Genomic DNA, 14,575 nt, shown 5'->3' on the forward strand with positions numbered 1-14,575 from the left:
AGAATGCCAAATCAATCAGGAAACACAAAATACCTGTATATATTCAATAATAATGGCTACACTGATGCCTCTCACTGTAGCTGTCCGAAAGCGCTCACTTTATGTACACATTTATATCATACCACTAGCTGATCTGGAAGTAGTGCATAATCAGAGTAACCAAGAGAACTTGGTTATGGCCAAACTCATTAAATAAGATAAATACACTGTGCAACACAATTAAAGGATCACTTTTTCAAAACGTCTTAACATTGTGATGCATCTGTTTGAAATTTGGTTCAAAGGTGTTTACAATCTTCCTCTGCAATGGTGCAAAAACCTGGCACCTTGTGATGTCACCCTCAGGCTCAACAATGCTATGTGTTGATACATGCCAAGAAGAAAAAGGCCCAAGCTCATAAGTTCATGTGAAATGTAAAGTGGGTTAATGATGTCACACTGGCAACAAATTTCATCAAAATTTTGTCCAACTCCACTACAGATGTTTCACACAATGGGAAGGTCATTGCACCCCCTCTTACCGACACTGTACCCCATCTTTTGACGCCTCTGCAATAGAGGTCAGAATGGCAATGCTCAGTGTTGAACTTGCACAGTTTTCTTAGGGGTGGCTGAGCAAATCATTCCAGATACTACACTGCTAAGAATTGACACGAAAAGACCTAAGGATGTGGCATAAAGGGCATCAATCAAACCATCCCTTCCTTTGAGGCCACGATTCCCACATATTCTGCAGTTGAAAATAACAGTGCACAGTGCAGTGAGCAACAAGATGACATTCTTGACAACCTCTGACACTGCTTCTCTAAGAACTTCTCTGTGGACTGCAGCACGATCACAGTTTTTGCTTGGTGTACAGGGTGGAACCACTACGCACCATTTAAAACCGTTTGATGAAAGTTGAACGTGATGTGAAGCAGCAGATGGTGCTTATGCTTTTTCACCCCTCTTGTTTGCACCCACCTGCTGCGTGATTACGGCCGTGGGTGTGACATACACACGTGCATAAATTAAACAGCGAACAGTCCCTCTATGACCCCCCAATCAGCAATAACCTTGGTGCCACCTGTGATCTTTTCTTGAACACGTTAAAAATGTACCTGTACAGACAAAGACCTAAGTGCTGGCAATGTAGGGAACCCTTTTTTTGACGCACTGCACTTTAAATGCGGCCATCAAACACTAGTGCAGAGATGTTCTGTAACTCAACTGTTTTATTCTGATGGACAAGGAAATCATTTTTGGGGCAAAGAAAGGTACACATTCCGATTTCAATGATTTCTTTATTGATTACAATGAATATTCAGTAAGATGTGGCACCAACACTAGTAGTATTAACCGCCTCCCATTAACAATGACAGCTGTGGATCACAGAATTGCTGTTGTCCTGGGGGATGTTGATCCAGATGTTTAGGAAGGCACTGGAAAGTTCATCAACTGTTTCTGGCTGGGGATGCAAGCACCTTAGTCTTCGCTCCATGTAATATGACACATTTTCAATTGGCTTTAAGTCTGGGCTGTTGGCATACCAGATCATCACAATGATGCCTGCTGACCAGACATTCAATGGCCTGGGCATTGTGATATAAAGCATTGTCCTGCATCAGTGTGCATAACAATCCAAAAGCTGCAGCACTACCCCATACCAGTAGCACTGTGTGTTCAATGCAGGAGGAGGCACTATGATGAGGGGTATTTTCCTGTGTCTAATGCCTCCCCAATTCATGACACTTCTGCTACGAAATGCAGTCTGCAGGGAAACGACATCTGCATGATTCCTCACTTCCTCATCATGACGACAAACATAGGGAAGTGTAACTCACCCGTGAAAAACACCAGACTCATATGTTCCATACCCCACTGAATGTGATGGCTGGCAAACTCCAACCTGATAACGTAATGTGCACATGTCTAGGTGGGATCCTTCATTGACATGGGTGGACGAATGTGCTGTTCCTATAGGCATCGCCAAACTGTTTGTGCCGACACCACTCGACCAGTAGTAGCACGGCAATTGTCTGGAGTCGGTGCATCTCTCTTTGGTCCCAGGTCTCCTGCCAAGCAATAGAACAATCCTCTCGTGCTGTAGTGCAATGGTAGGTGCTCTGACGTGTCTCTGTACAGGTACATTTTTACTGTGCTCAACAAAGGAGTGTGGGTGGCACCAAGGGTATTGCCAAACTGGGGGCTTGTAGAGGCATAGTTTGCTATTTTATTCATGCATGTATCAATGTCATCCCTCCATGATCACACAACAGAAGGGAGCAAAACTAGAGGACTGAAAAATCATAAACACCCTTTGGTGCTTCAGATCATGTTCAATCCTCGTGAACAGTTTTTAACAGTACCTAGTGGTTCTGCCCTGTGCACCAGAGGAGAAACTGTGGTTGTGCTGCATTCCAAAGTGGAGAAACTGTGTTTGTGCTGCACTCCATGACATGACTATGTTTAATGCAGCTACAGCTCCACAGTATCCTTAGAGAGGGGTTGAATCAACTAGGGCGGTGTCAGCAGTGTCAAGAATGTTATCCTGTTGCTTATTGCACTATAAACTGTCATTTTCGACTGCGAAATGTATGGGAACCGAGGCTCTAAGGGAACAGGTGGTTTAACTGATGCCTTCTATGCCACATCCTGAAGACTTTTCATGTTGATTTTGAATGACGGTCTATCTGAAATGATTTCCTCAGCCACCCAAAAGAAAACTGTGTAATTTCAATGTTGGGTGTAGCGGTTCCGACCTCCATTGCAGAGATGTTAAAAGAAGGGCTGAAATGAGGGTAAGAGGAGGTGTGATGGCCTCCCCATTGTGTGACATGCCCATGATGGTGTTGAGCAGAACTGTGGCAAAATTTGGTGTGAATGTGATGTAATTAACACACCTTATACCTCATATGAACTACTTAGCTCTGGCTTTTGTTTGGCACGTTGACACTTGCTGTCTGAAATGTTGCTGAGCCAGAGGGTGATATCACAGGGTACCATGCTTTTGCACCAAGACAGAGAAAAGTTGTAGCCATCTTTGACCCAAATTTCAAACTTACGTGTCTTAATGGGAGACAATTATGGAGTTTTGAAAAGGTGGCCATTTAATTGTGTTGCACAGTGTATTTAGAAGATGACAAGTCTGTTACATTCTGCCTTAACATTAATAGTTTCACAGGTTTGAAATCTATGAACAAAAGCAGAAAGATAAAATTGGGAAATTTCTGAGAGCATCCCCAAATTACGTAAGGTAAGGTGTACAAGTTAAAGGATACAGAAAACCAAAACACATTATTTACCTGAAAGATGGAAGATTAGTCAATCTGGTACAGAAATAGCTACACCTTCATCTACATCCATACTCTGCAAAACCACTGTGAGGTGGATTAGGCTTTTTCTTGTTACATTCATGTGTGGAGCACAGGAAGAATGACTGCTTAATTGACTCTGTGAGCACTGTAATTAGTCTAATCTTGTCTTTGCGGTCCCTATGGAAGCAATGCTTAAGGGATTGAAGTATATTCCTTGATTTATCACTTAAATGTGGTTGTTGAAGCTTTCTAAGTAAGTAGGCTTTCATGGAATAGTTTGCATCTATCTTTAAGCATTTGCCCATGCTGCTCTTCCTATACATTCGATATCCTGTGTTGGTCCTATTTGGTATGTGTGACATTCACTTGCACAATATTCTATGATGAGGCACATGAGTGTTTTATAAGCAATTTCCTTTGTAGACTAATTGCAAGTCCCCAGTATTCTACTGATAAACCAAAGTCTACTACCTGCTTTACTTAAGGTTGGTTGATTTGGGGGAGTGGACCAAACAGTGAGGTCATCAGCCCCATCAAATTAGAGAAGAATGGGGAAGGATGTCGGCCATGCCCTTTCACAGGAACCATCACCGTATTTACGTGAAGAAATTTAGGGAAATCACTGAAAACCTAACTCAGGATCGCTGGACATGGGTTTGAACTATCGTCCTCCCAAATGAGAGCCCAGTGTGCTAACAACTGCACCACCTCACTCGGTGCTTTACTTACGACTGAGACTATGTGATCCTTCCATTTCCTATCTCTTCAAATTTTATACCCATTTGTATGAGCTGAGGGATTCCAACTGTGACCCATCAATATTATAGTTGTATAATACAGTGGAAACTCATTTAACAAGCACCTCCCAAAACAGGCAATTCGCAAAAAAAAAAGAGACTCGCTTAACATGCAATGTTTCGCATAACGAATAATAACGATTTAGTGTGATGTCACCAGCCATTCATGTGCAATGCAGGAAATGTTCAACAATATGAATATGTTTCACTGTTGACAATGGCATATTTAGTACGTACTGCAGTTGGGGTTAAGTGCTATTTCTGCTACTGTCTTAGTGCAGCTAGTGATCACATATTTTTCTAAACTTGAGTTCACACAGTGTTTTTTGTGTGCAAATTTTATTAACCTCTGCAGAAACTTCCCCGAAGATAAAGCCGCAAAAGACGACCATAAGAGAAAGAAAATGACCTTAGAAATGAAATGTGAAATCACTGAAAAACATGAACGTGGTATGAGCTTGCTTACTTAGTACGCACAACAATCAGTCTACATGAACTATTTGCACTATCCTCAAGAACAAGGACAAGGACAAGCTTTAGGAGGCAGATGCTTCAAAGGGAGTGACAAGATTATCAGAACAACAGTTTCTTATTCTGGACAATGTCAAAAGGTTGCTCCATACATGGATAAATGAAAAGCAATTGCAAGGCAATACTATTAACGAGATCATCATTTGTGAGAAGGCGAGAATGATTTTCGCCAACCTTGTTAAGAAGACACCAGGATTGTCAGTGGCCAAAGAAGTGTTTAAGGGAAGCTGTGGGTGGTTTGAGAAGTTTAAGAGAAGAATCAGTATCCACAGCATTGTGAGGCACAGCGAAGCAGCCAGCTCCGACATGAAGGGAGCAGAGAACTTCAACAGCAACTTCAAGATACTCGTACATTCTGAGGGTTATCGCCCGCAACAGGTTTTTAATTGTGACAAGATGGATCCATTCTGGAAAAACATGGCGAAGCGTACCTTTGTAACAGCAGAGGAGAATGCACTGCCCATTGACAAGCCAATGAAAGACCATCTCACACTGCTATTCTGCGCCAATGCATGAGGCGATTTGAAAATAAAACTGCTGTTTGTTTACCATTCAGAAACCCCATGTTCCAGAAGTGTAAATTCCACAAGAGCATGGTTGATCTTTTTTGTGATTGGATCAAGAAAGGGGAAGGAGGCGCCAGCCACTCCGCAACATACTAAAACCTCCAGCTTAAAAGTTTAGGCCAGAGGCCAGACACATTGCAAAACTTTAAAACCCTAAGTACACTCGTCTCATCATCAGCTAAAATAGAGGGCAGATCCCAATTTTTGCCACCGCCCTTGCATCACGGTATAAAATGCACTCTGTTAAAACGTGGCAGACAGAGATGTGCTCACCACAGGCATCACAAAACGGGTATCCTCCTGCTGTAATAGAAAGCTATGTGAGAGGGGACAGTGCCCAATCCTAAGATGAGCGAGTGTGACTTCATCCCGCCTGAGCAACCACAAGGAGGAGCACCGTGGACGGTTTGTGAACTTCAGCAACCGCAGCTTATTGGCTGTCACCGCCAGCCATTCCTCCTCCCACAACTGCATGCTCTTCCTGTGTAGGACAGAAATGACAGACTGCAAGGGAATAGGACACTGTGTCACATCCCGTCCTATGTGGGCCTCCTTGGCAGCCCGATTGGCCTGTTCATTGCCCCATATCCCTATATGACCTGGCACCCAGCAGAATGATACCTGCTTACGCTGCTGGTGGAGCAAGTACAGTTGGTCTAATATGAGCCAGACCAACTCCTAAGCTGGGTACAGGTTCTGCAACAACTGTAGGGCACTAAGGTAATCGGAGCAGATGGGAAAAAGTTTGCCCGGAAGACGACGCATCTGCTCCAGTGCCTTCAGGATCACGTGGAGCTCTGCTGCAAAAATGGTATGCTCAGCAGGAAGGCGAATCCTAGTGACACAGTCTGGGAACACGACACAGCAGCCAAGGAAATTCCCACGTTTGGGGCCATCAGCGTAAATGACCGTGAAACCGTGATGCATATCTAAAGTGTTAAAAAATAGAGATTTGTATGTAAAATCTGGTGTACTATCCTTAAAATTAGTCAAATCTGAAATAATCCTGGGTCTCTGGAGGAGCCAGGGTGGAAATCTGGTCCAACCTCAACGTAAAACATTGAGACCAGCCGCGTCCATCTCTAAAAGGCAATCCTGTGTACGAATCCCATAGGGCCTCATTGCACGTTGCCAGGTATGAAAAAGCCGTGCCAGCGGAAGCCGAGCTTCGGTATGGTATGCAGGTGTGTATGGTGTGGACAGTGTTTTATATATCTGGCACACCGTAAGAAGCCATTGCCTGATGTGAAGTGGCGGTTCACCAGCCTCTGCATAGAGGCTGGGTATGCGGCTTGTTCCGAATGCCCCAGTGGACAATAGAATGCCTTCATGATGCACCATGTCCAACATTTTCAAATAAGAAGGTCTTGCAGACCCATACACCGTGCACCCATAATCGAGCTGAGATTGCACAAATGCCCTATAAAAGTGGAGCAGACAAGCCCTGTCCACTCCCCATGTAGAGTGACAAAGACATTTTAAAATACTGAGAGCCTTAAGCGACCGTTTCTTCAGGTACCCAGAAAATGAATGCTGAGCCCCTGGGCTAGACCAAGGGCAAGGTAGATTATGTTGTCTCTTTTGAAAGAAAGTAGGGTTGAAAAAAGGCTGCATACTGTTACTTGCTGCATGTGCTCTCCACTGTACATTTGCTTACTTTGTTTTGGACCTTGGCTGTTTGTTACAGCAGATCACAATTCTACTATTATATTGAATGATTACATACATAAACATGGTTTTCTTTTATCGTAAAGAATATGAATGTCCTGCCACACAACATGGACATGTGCACAATTCATTTATTATATTTAAGTGCTTTTATATAGATTATTACAGATAATATTTATATATTGTAGGTTGAACTAGATCTTAGTCGGACATGTGTAGAGAAACACTGTGCAATTACTGGAATCATATGTGATGTAATGAAACTTATCTTGGTATGTATTCCCCTGGCTCAGATAATTTAGATACTGTACTCTGCTACATAACAAAGTGGAAACAATTTGTAAATATAATTGGGGAGGCTTTAATTCAAGCTTTGATGTAACATGTAACAAACCTGGTTTAAGGAAGTGACTGAATATGCTAAGGCAACACAACTTCCATCATGTACATTCAGAACTGACAATAATAAACGTGTACTTAGATAATGCTTTTGTCAACTGTGCTCGTGGCACATCCTCCACTAGTGTAAAGGAATTTGATTTCTCAGACTGCTCCATTCTAACAGTACAGTTAACACATTTTATAAAAGGGGATGGGAACAAGGCCATACAAAAGTTACCAAAACCTAACATCTTAATACTAACAAAAAACAATATCAGAAAACTAACACACCAGTTGAGCATAACTAATTAGGACAAATTATTTCAAAGATGTGATTCCAATTCCCAAACAGTTTACTAAACATTCCACAACTACTTAATAGGTATGTTAAAAGCTCTTTTGTTCCAAAGAAATCTGATAAAACAAGAAAGGGTAACTGTGGTACACCAAAGGATTGGAGAGTTTAAAAAACTAATGCTGTTAAAGTGCCTTGGCAAAGTAAATAATTCTAATGAAATTAAGGACCTCGAAATAACTACTAAGAAAATGTACAAGAAAGAGCTACAATTGGCTACACAAAGATACAACACTAATCCCATAAAAAATAATAAAAACCAGTGTAAAATAGCCTGGTCAGTAATTAATATTGTTAAAGGGGAAATCAGAAATTTTGATAAGGCAGTCCCAATGCCAGCAGATACATTCAGCAAATATTTTGTAAGCTGTGCTACTGAAATCAAAAAAGTTGATCAGGACACCCAATGTAACATAAATAGATTATGTTAAGAACACAAACCTAAATCATAATTAGGCCAGACCTTCATTAAATCACTTCACAGAGATATGCCAAGATGAAGTTCTTAAAATCGTCAAAGAAATGAAAAATTCTTGTAGAACAGATATTTTTAATATGTCAAACAATCTACTGACAGAAGTAATACATTACATTGCAGCATCATAAACATATTCGATACACTTGTGTCTCATAGAAGGTGTTTTTCTCAATCCTCTCAACTAATCAAGGTGACTCTGGTCTTTAAGAAGGGTAGTAAATCTGATCCAGTAAACTACAGGCCAATTTCATTAAGTCCAGTACTAGCCAAAGTCTTTCAAGCACATGTGTCAGCACATGTATGAGCACCTAGAACTAAGTACATCACAGTTTGGCTATAGAAAACAAGTCAACTACACATGCCACAGAGGTCTTAGTGAGAGACATTTTAGCAGCATTCGAGGACTATGCTCACATAAAGGTAACATTATGTGATCTGAGCATGGCCCTTGACTGTGATGACCACTCTGTTTTGCTGTCTAAACATGAATACTATGGAATATGTGATAAAAGTTTAAAACTCTCCATATCATATCTTAATAAAAGGAAGCCAGCGGTGATTTCAGGAAGTCATCTGTCACATACACTTGAGGTTCAACACAGAGTGCCACAGGGATCTAAATTAGAACCACTTCTATTGCTTTTACACATAAACGACTCACCAGGAAACATAGGCGTAAAGACGTATATGTATGCAGATGATACAACTTCTCTGTCTGTAAACCATGTATTTGATAACCTTGTTAGCAGTATGAATATGGCAAAAGAAAATGCAATATCATGGTTTAATGTGTATAGTCTACTATTAAATGAGAAAAAGACTCAGAACATGTTGTTCAGTCTACCAAAGACTGTAAAAATAAAAATACAAAATGCAAAATTTTTAGATAACATACTTGATAATAAATTAACATGGAACTCTCATGTTGAACACATAGTGGTTAGACTGTCAAGAATTATATATCAGCTGAAGAGAGTGATATGCTCTGCGACATATGAATATGTAAGGACAATGTACTTTGCTTTTTTCAGTCTGTTTTAAGGTGCGGGTGAATACTCTGGAGAAAAAGAGAGAGAGAGAGAGAGAGAGAGAGAGAGAGAGAGAAATTCTGGCAATCCAGAAGAAAGCAATTAGAGTAAAGGCAAAGGCAGCTAATAGGACACATTGTAAACCATTGTTCATTAAATATAAAATATTAACCGTTATTAATCTATATATTCTTGATATTGTTGACTATATACTTGCTGAACTTTCAAATTTAGGTGTAACGAATCAAAGGCATGGCTACAATACAAGAATCTGTATTTCTTTGCTCTTACCACAAAATAGATTAGCAAAAACTAGCACCAGACATAAATATATGGCAATTAAAATATATAACAAATTGTCTAAACATGCCTCAAGGATACCAGTCAAAGTATTTAAGGAAAAGTTACACAACTTCTTGTTAACTAACTAACCCTTTCTATTCATTAGAAGAATTTTTAGATATGCTCAATATCAACTTAAATATGTAAAAATGTATTTTACAAAATTAATAGATTAAGTGAATTGATGAAGTCTATTGCATGTAATAATGCTAAATGACTAATAAAAAATCTGAATCTGGATCTGAACTTACTGGGTAATGAATGAATGAGGTTAAAGAACATGAGGTGCCCTGAAATTTGTAAATTATGAAAGTGCTTTAAGTACTTTGTCAGAGCTTTTGAAGAAGTTGGCTGAGCCAGTTTCATTATTGCTACTGAGTAGATTCTCTCCAAGCTTCTTTCTGTGGATACTGATTTTCAGTTCTTCATATAAAGATGTCATTGGACCATTGTTCAATGTGTGTAATATTTAAAGATTGCTTTCTACACTGTCACATGGGAAGATGTTGCAGATGTGTGTGGTGTGTTCTATCTTAAGACTTTGATGTATTCTTTGACCATGGCATGGAATTTATGGCCTGTTTGACATATGTATTGAGCTGGATACTTATTGTGCATGACTTTATGTATGCCAGAGGATGAAATTTATCTTAGCTGCTTTTCAGTATTATGAGATAGTCTGCAGGAAATTTTATTGTTTGCTCGGCGTGCAATTCTTATTTTATGTCATTTGAAAAATAGGCAATTTGTTAGGAGACATTAATGAGGAAGGTGATGCACTTTGTTAGTGTATTTTCCCAGTTCTTGAGGGTTACTTTGTTTATTTTCTTTTTTTACTTTTGTTTTGCTAAATTGTCTATTAGTGTGGGTTCATTCCCATTCACTGTAGCTATTTATTTTATGGATCTCATTTCATTTTGGAGTGGGATTTTTAGAGCTCTATGAATGAATGAGAGGTATTCTGCTAATCTGTACATGTTCAGGAGAAAGGATGAAACATTTATATTTATGTCTGTGGTGGCTGGTTTCCTATAAATGTGGAGGACATATTTGTCACCTTGCTTGCAGATGGAGAGATTAAGGAAGTTAATGCTATTATTTATTTCCATTCACAGGCAAATTTAAAATTTTTGTGCACAAATATAATGTACAGTGGACAGCAGATGCAGTACGTGGTCTCTTTTTTGACTCTACTTCCCTTCAAAGGACACAACATTACCTACCTTACACTTGGTCTCCTGGTGTGGAGAAAGGCATCTTTGTTCTTCACTAATAAGCTATATAACTAAACAATTATCCACACAAAGAAGAGGGTGTGAACCACAGATACTTGTAGTGGCAATATAAATGAATAACACAACAACTTTATTTATAGCACAAAGCCTGTGATATATTCCATATTTGTTGATTTGTCAACCATCACTCATTTACATCATATGAGGCATGGATAACATCTCAATGCAATGAGGTAAAGATTGTTTTCATGTCTCACTTTACAAAGCATTTAATGTAATCAGAGAAGTATCTATCAATTTCTAATGATTTTCAATGTTTTTACTATGCCTTTGTTAGTATAATGGTTTCCAAGAAAAAGAATAGTGAATAACTGTGGAAACATCGGAACAATTTTTAGTTCAACAAAACACTGTATCTTGGATTAAAAATGATCACAGTTCAGTGCATTCCACTACCATATTAAATGCTTTTAAATTAATAGAAAAACCTGTTAATACCTATACAGAAAAATGAGAGCGAAAATGTAGTATCCACAGAAATACAATGCTCATCTGAACACCATTTAAAAATAACTAAATCTGAACATATACTACACTTGGATGAATATGAGCTGTTGTTGTTGCGGTCTTCAGTCCTGAGACTGGTTTGATGCAGCTCTCCATGCTACTCTATCCTGTGCAAGCTTCTTCATCTCCCAGTACTTACTGCAACCTACATCCTTCTGAATCTGCTTAGTGTATCGATCTCTTGGTCTCCCTCTACGATTTTTACCCTCCACGCTGCCCTCCAATGCTAAATTTGTGATCCCTTGATGCCTCAAAACATGTCCTACCAACCGATCCCTTCTTCTAGTCAAGTTGTGCCACAAACTTCTCTTCTCCCCAATCCTATTCAATACTTCCTCATTAGTTACGTGATCTACCCACCTTATCTTCAGCATTCTTCTGTAGCACCACATTTCGAAAGCTTCTATTCTCTTCATGTCCAAACTGGTTATCGTCCATGTTTCACTTCCATACATGGCTACACTCTATTCAAATACTTTCAAAAAGAACTTCCTGATACTTAAATCTATACTCGATGTTAACAAATTTCTCTTCTTCAGAAACGATTTCCTTGCCATTGCCAGTCTACATTTTATATCCTCTCTACTTCGACCATCATCAGTTATTTTACTCCCTAAATAGCAAAACTCCTTTACTACTTTAAGTGTCTCATTTCCTAATCTAATCCCCTCAGCATCACCCGACTCAATTCGACTACATTCCATTATCCTCGTTTTACTTTTGTTGATGTTCATCTTATATCCTCCTTTCAAGACACTGTCCATTCCGTTCAACTGCTCTTCCAAGTCCTTTGTTGTCTCTGACAGAATTACAATGTCATCGGCAAACCTCAAAGTTTTTACTACTTCTCCATGAATTTTAATACCTACTCCGAATTTTTCTTTTGTTTCCTTTACTGCTTGCTCAATATACAGATTGAATAACATCGGGGAGAGGCTACAACCCTGTCTCACTCCTTTCCCAACCACTGCTTCCCTTTCATGCCCCTCGACTCTTATAACTGCCATCTGGTTTCTGTACAAATTGTAAATAGCCTTTCGCTCCCTGTGTTTTACCCCTGCCACCTTCAGAATTTGAAAGAGAGTATTCCAGTTAACGTTGTCAAAAGCTTTCTCTAAGTCTACAAATGCTAGAAACATAGGTTTGCCTTTTCTTAATCTTTCTTCTAAAAGTCGTAAGGTTAGTATTGCCTCACGTGTTCCAACTTTTACGGAATCCAAACAGATCCTCCCCGAGGTCCGCTTTTACCAGTTTTTCCATTCGTCTGTAAAGAATTCGCATTAGTATTTTGCAGCTGTGACTTATTAAACTGATAGTTCTGTAATTTTCACATCTGTCAACACCTGCTTTCTTTGGGATTGGAATTATTATATTCTTCTTGAAGTCTGTGGGTATTTCGCCTGTCTCATACATCTTGCTCACCAGATGGTAGAGTTTTGTCATGACTGGCTCTCCCAAGGCCATCAGTAGTTCTAATGGAATGTTGTCTACTCCCGGGGCCTTGTTTCGACTCAGGTCTTTCATTGCTCTGTCAAATTCTTCACGCAGTATCTTATCTCCCATTTCATCTTCATCTACATCCTCTTCCATTTCCATAATATTGTCCTCAAGTACATCGCCCTTGTATAAACCCTCTATATACTCCTTCCACCTTTCTGCCTTCCTTTCTTTGCTTAGAACTGGGTTGCCATCTGAGCTCTTGATATTCATATGAGCTAATAGAATCAATTATCTGGACAGGTGAAGAGTTTTTACACACTGTTACTAAAGATGACAACAGAAGATTAGGCTGAACTATTTCAGTTTGCAGATTTTTTTTGAAAAATTAGCTAAATGAGAGAAGAGTTATATAGTTCATAATAAGAAAGGAAGGACAAGGTAGGCACATGGAAATGGACAGGAACTTTACCTTCTGACTCTGCATGAGATGAACTGAACAAGAGCAGCAAAATGCAAAAGAGAACAAGAGAAGTTGTCATGGGTGTGAGCATTATACTGTGTAAATAAACGTTCACACAGATTACAGCATAAACAACACAACAAAGAAGAGAATATTGTACCAGTGGCACTACTTAAATCCAATTCACAGTGAGGAAACCACGCACGGGGAAGTACTGTATATGTGTATGTAGTCTGTGCTCATTGCCTTATTGCACTCTGTGTTAATAAAAATAATCATGCAGTTTGTGTTAAATTCTTATAAATTTGTAAATCTGTGGCAGATATGAGCTAAAATATCTTTCTTTGTTATCACCATATTATCACAAATGTAAATAATAATAAATTATTACAATTTCTTTTATGCAATACATATCTTCCAATTTACTTGTTTACAATTTACATCAAAAGCATTATAAGAGTACTGTTAATGACCAATGTCACAAGTAAAATTTAACATTCAGTGGGAATATAATTACCAGTACATCTACAAAGTACCCTAAGCACAATGAGACATAATTATAATCTGGAATTTGACAGAAATTTATTTTTGATCCACTGATGACATGCTTTTCTCCTGTAAAGATAGTTATAATAACCAAAACTGGTGGAGAATAAACATACTGTAGTTTTGTATGATTGTAAGCACCATGACTGCAGGCACATCCAGCATTCGGGCAATTCACTGTGCAGTGCATGTCTGTAGACCACCACTCAACCCCTCCTCGAATGCTGTGGCAGCATCCGTGACAGACGTTGGATCAACTGCTTTCCTTGCTTCATCACTTTGCATTTCAAAAGAAAATGCCTTTTTTAATTTTCTCCAGAACCTTAGCAGACATTGGACCAACGGCTTTTTTTAATATCCTTGAGTGCACGTAACTTCTGGAGGGTTACTGGCAGACAGTCAACATTCTTGTAAAAGAATCAGCAGTGCGTGATCCTTCATGGATACAGTCATGTTGGGCATCTCGGACACAAACTGTGGAATAGCTGTGTGCTGCGCACCTGTTGGTGCACGTGTTGTTCTGACACTTCCAGAACCATCTATTGGTCAAATTTTTTGTCCCCCCCCCCCCCCCCCCCCAAATAACGTTTCCTCCTGCATCAATAATACTCTGCTCAAATCTGACTTCATTCTGAGCAGTGTTTCTCTTTCTACAGCATTTTGAAACTGGAACTTCAGTTGCGGACACCCCGTAATTATTCAACAGACCAAGAACTTAGAGGCACCTATATTTCTGTAAAGTTGTGATGTTTATTACAGTTTCTACTGAATTACTTCTGAACTAGAGTTAGTGAAAGAAAATCCTAAGCTATTTTTGCTTTTATGTCAATCTTTATGTACTTTACATCTGTTCCACACCTTACAATACAAAGAAAAAAATAAAGA

General features: G+C 39.4%; 1 protein-coding gene across 6 annotated transcripts in view; it reads right to left on the reverse strand.

Annotated features, from left to right (window-relative positions):
* LOC126471670 (telomeric repeat-binding factor 2-interacting protein 1-like) overlaps nucleotides 1–14,575 on the reverse strand; it is a 196,281-nt gene that overhangs the window by 106,327 nt on the left and 75,379 nt on the right. The window lies entirely within an intron of this gene.

This window comes from Schistocerca serialis, chromosome 1, assembly GCF_023864345.2.
Source record: "Schistocerca serialis cubense isolate TAMUIC-IGC-003099 chromosome 1, iqSchSeri2.2, whole genome shotgun sequence".
In the NCBI taxonomy this organism is placed as follows: Eukaryota; Metazoa; Arthropoda; class Insecta; order Orthoptera; family Acrididae; genus Schistocerca; species Schistocerca serialis.